The sequence below is a fragment of the Candoia aspera genome, chromosome 3 (genome assembly GCF_035149785.1).
Source record: "Candoia aspera isolate rCanAsp1 chromosome 3, rCanAsp1.hap2, whole genome shotgun sequence".
Classification (NCBI taxonomy): domain Eukaryota; kingdom Metazoa; phylum Chordata; class Lepidosauria; order Squamata; family Boidae; genus Candoia; species Candoia aspera.
In genome coordinates, this window is record NC_086155.1 from 83,295,897 (window position 1) to 83,300,581 (window position 4,685).

General features: G+C 44.5%; 1 pseudogene; it reads left to right on the top strand.

The window, feature by feature from the left end:
* Positions 1-1,417: 1,417 nt before the first annotated feature.
* Positions 1,418-3,411, top strand: LOC134494622 (uncharacterized; annotated as a pseudogene).
* The last annotated feature ends 1,274 nt before the right edge of the window (positions 3,412-4,685 follow it).

Here is a 4,685-nt window from a genome sequence, read left to right on the forward strand (position 1 = left end):
TGCAGATGATACCACTTTGATGGCTGAAAGTGAAGAGGAACTGAGGAGCCTTATGATGAAGGTGAAAGAAGAAAGTGCAAAAGCTGGCTTGCAGCTAAACCTCAAAAAAACCAAGATTATGGCAACCAGCTTGATTGATAACTGGCAAATAGAGGGAGAAAATGTAGAAGCAGTGAAAGACTTTGTATTTCTAGGTGCAAAGATTACTGCAGATGCTGACTGCATTCAGGAAATCAGAAGACACTTAATCCTTGGGAGAAGAGCAATGACCAATCTCGATAAAATAGTTAAGAGCAGAGACATCACACTGACAACAAAGGTCCGCATAATTAAAGCAATGGTGTTCCCCATAGTAACATATGGCTGCGAGAGCTGGACCACAAGGAAGGCTGAGAGAAGGAAGATTGATGCTTTTGAACTGTGGTGTTGGAGGAAAATCCTGAGAGTGCCTTGGACTGCAAGAAGATCAAACCAGTCCATCCTCCAGGAAATAAAGCCAGACTGCTCACTTGAGGGAACGATATTAAAGGCAAAACTGAAATACTTTGGCCACATAATGAGAAGACAGGACACCCTGGAGAAGATGCTGATGCTAGGGAGAGTGGAAGGCAAAAGGAAGAGGGGCCGACCAAGGGCAAGGTGGATGGATGATATTCTAGAGGTGACGGACTTGTCCCTGGGGGAGCTGGGGGTGTTGACGACCGACAGGAAGCTCTGGCGTGGGCTGGTCCATGAAGTCACGAAGAGTCGGCAGCGACTGGACAAATAAACAACACAAACTCAAAGATAGGTTGGGGGTATACTTATGTGGGAGAACAAGCCTGTTTATGCCTCCAGGGCTCTGAATGCTGCAGAACATAATTACATTCAAATAGAAGAGTAGCTGCTAGCTGTAATAGTAAAGAGACTTGGAAGCTAGTACAGCTACGGAAGGAGTAGCAAAGCCTTACAGATTCACAAGCCTTCCAAAGATGCAGACCAGCGCCAGCCAGCCATAAGTAATTGTTTTCTCCCTCCTATAAACTGATAAGGACTGAGAGTCAGAGAAGCAACTCAGTAAAAGAGAGCAATTACAAGGCTACTTCAAACTTAAGTAGCACCTACTGGAGTATAAGGGCTGTAAGGTAGAGGATCATACAGGGCTAAGTGTAGGGTAAAAGGACATGAAGCTCTGGGTAAAAGGAACACAATTCCCAGTCCTTAAAGATGAGGGCTTGGGAAAGGATTGTGGTAATACTGTACCACTTAATTGTTGGAAAATATGGACAGTTAAAAAACACTGGTCCAACACCACAAAGTGAAGGAGAGACAAACTAAGAAATTTGACATCCTTCTCTCCCGCAGTAAGCAAAAACAAAGAGCTGAAGAACCCCCTGGGAGGAACAACAATGACAGGACAACAGAGGACAAAAAGAACATGTGGGTGAAGAACCTCTCAGACAGGGAACTCACCCAGCCAGAGAGATGTCTTAGCCAAAGGTCTTAATTTTGCCATGACTCCCAAGCAGGTTCTGGTGGTGGAGCTCATTATGGCCACAGAATCTGCCATCCGTAACAACCATCTACTCATTGAAGAAGCAGAACAACTCTGGCTTAAAATCTCTGCAGTGCTATCCAGTGCTCAACCTCCTCCCCTCAACCTCACCACCCAAGAGAGGAGAGCCCTGACAGCCCTCAGCAAAAACGAAACCATTACCATCCTACCTGCAGACAAAGGAAGATGCACAGTTGTCCTAAACTCTGCAGACTACCACAAAATTACTTCACTCTTGGATGACCACCACACATATGAAAAGCTGAAAAGAGACCCCACCAGCAATTACAAGAAAAAGGTGATAGACAGCTTGAAACAATTGGAACAAGAGGGCTCCATCGATAGGGCAACCTACCACCATCTGTATCCTGGAGAAGCTGTCCCCTGCATCTACGGACTCCCTAAGATCCACAAGGAAGGGGCACCTCTCAACCCATTATCAGCAGCATTAATTCAGTAACATATAACATTGCCAAACACCTTGCCACCATACTACCACCTCTGGTTGGACACACTGACCACCACATTCATAACTCGGAAGAATTTGTTTCTAAAGCTAGGGTCCTGAAACTGGATACAGATGAAACCAAGGTCTTCTTCGATGTTTCCTCTCTTTTCACCAGTATCCCCACCACTGATGCCCTAACTGCAGTTAGGAAGAGACTAGAAGAGGACACCACCCTCAACAGGAGAACCATCCTTAACCCGAACCAGAACTGCCATCTTCTGGACCTGTGTCTCAACACCACTTACTTCTCTTACAGAGTGACTTCTACAGACAGAAACATGACTGTGCCATCGGTTCCCCTGTGTCACCCATTGTTGCCAACCTATACATGGAAGAAGTGGAGAAGAAAGCACTCAGCATGTTCCAGGGAATGGCGCCCACCCACTGGTTCAGGTATGTGGATGACACCTGGGTAAAAATCAAGGCCCAGGAGGTATAGGCTTTCACAAACCATATAAACACCATAGATGCAAACATTAGGTTCACCAGGGAAGACACCAAGGACAACAGGCTGGCATTCCTAGACTGTGAGTTTCTTATTGGGACCTGTGGCAAGCTAGAAATAGAGATTTACAGGAAACCCACACACACAGACCAATACCTGATGTTTGACTTCCACCATCCACTGCAGCACAAACTAGGAGTCATCAGGACATTACTTCACAGGGCAGAAACCATCCCCACCTCCATGGATGCCAAAAAGTAAGAAAACCAGCACCTGAGGACAGCTCTGAAGGCCTGTGAGTATCCAAATTGGGCCTTCATTAAATCTAAGTCTACCCCTAACCCAAAACAACGGCAGACAGAGCTGAGACTCAGAGTCACTGGAAGAACCTGGTCATTCCTTACATTGCTGGTGTGTCGGAAAAGATAAAACAGATATTTGGAAAACACCACATACCGGAATTTTTCAAACCCACTAACACACTGAGATAGAGGCTTGTACACTCTAAAGATCGAACACCAAAACATAAGAGGAGCAACGTAGTGTATGCAATCCAGTGCAGTGAGGAGTGTTCTGAGCTCTACATTGGAGAAACCAAACAGCCTTTACACAAGAGGATGGCCCAACATAGGAGGAGCAACACCACAGGACCAGAATCAGCAGTTTACCTTTATCTAAAAGAAAAGGGACACTCATTTGAGGACAACAATGTTCACATTTTGGACAGAGAAGATAGGTGGTTTGAGAGAGGGGTTAAGGAATCCATTCATGCCAAAGTGGAAAATCCTTCCCTCAATAGAGGCAGAGGCCTCAGACACAACTTGTCCCCCATTTTTCATGCTGCTCTTTCATTAGTCCCCAGGAAGATTAAGACCAGTTCACAAGTTCACCAGGAAGGCCACACTTAACGATCCACTTGGGGATGAGCGAGGGATTGGGAGTAAGACATCCCAAAGACAGTCCACACCTCCATTGCACAATTAGCAAGCCATTCAGGTGTAGGGACAATGCAGCCACCCTGGAAGACATATATGGGGTCCCCTTACCAACCTTTGCCCAGGCAGAAGAAGCTGCTTGGACAAGCAGCGAAATGTTTCAACCAAAAGAAAGAAATCCAGTTGCCATGACTCAACCTACAGATAAAAAACACAGGGGAAAAGGGAAACCTGTAAATTTAGGTATTCCACTATACCATTGTCACTTATAATTAGGCATAGATAAGTAGATGAATTGTATATATTAGGTTTGACACAGAAGTATGTATGTATGTATGTATTTATTTATTTATAATAAACCAGCCTTGTACACATAGCAAAGGCAAAGGATTCAACGTCCTGTTCTGTGGTTTGTACCATAACTTAACTGGAACCCTCTCACAATCTGGATCCATACCTTACACATCACGACGCATACAGGCAATCTGTCACGTTACTGGATTTGCAGTCAGCTGCTTGCTTACCTGGGGCAATGGGATGTTGCAGTGCCTAAACTACATTCACCTACAATCTAGATCATCCCCCAAGCAGCCAACATCTTCAATGTCAAGGGCCTCACCCACAAAAGCCCAAGTACCAAAAGTTGCCCCCAATTGTCCCCACTCCCTTCCAGACCCCTTGGGTACCTGGATTTGTACATCCCATGCAATCATACCATCAAGGAGGGCTGGTGGATAAAAACCCTCATATGGATTCCAGTAGGGACCCAGGAAAGGTGCTGGGGAGCTAGGGAACAGATTTCCACATCACAAATAGTTCAGGCAACCCTGTGTACTCCCTAGCCTTTATGGAACAGGAAAACTTATGAATGCTTATGGCTGCAACCCCCACCCCACTAACCAGAAGGGAAGCCCGCTCAGTGCAGTTTACCACACTCTGTTTCAATATCAGCACACACTATTTCTTGTGTGTCTCATTTCTTCTCCCATGCTATTTCTTAATCACCTGCCTCTGCTCCTGGATCCTTTTTTTTAAAAACAAAAAAAAATCTTTTCTTTTTTTTAAAACACTTTTATTAAAGAGCTTTACAGTACTAAAAGATAATGCAAAATGAAATCAAAAAGAAAAAAGAAAGTAGAAAGAAAAGAAATATAAAGTGCAAAAGAAAGAAGAAAAAGGAAAAAAAGGAAGAGGAGAGAAAGGAAAAGAGATAGAAAAAAGAATGTTTAAAGAAGTGACTCCTGATCTTCCTTGCAACAAATA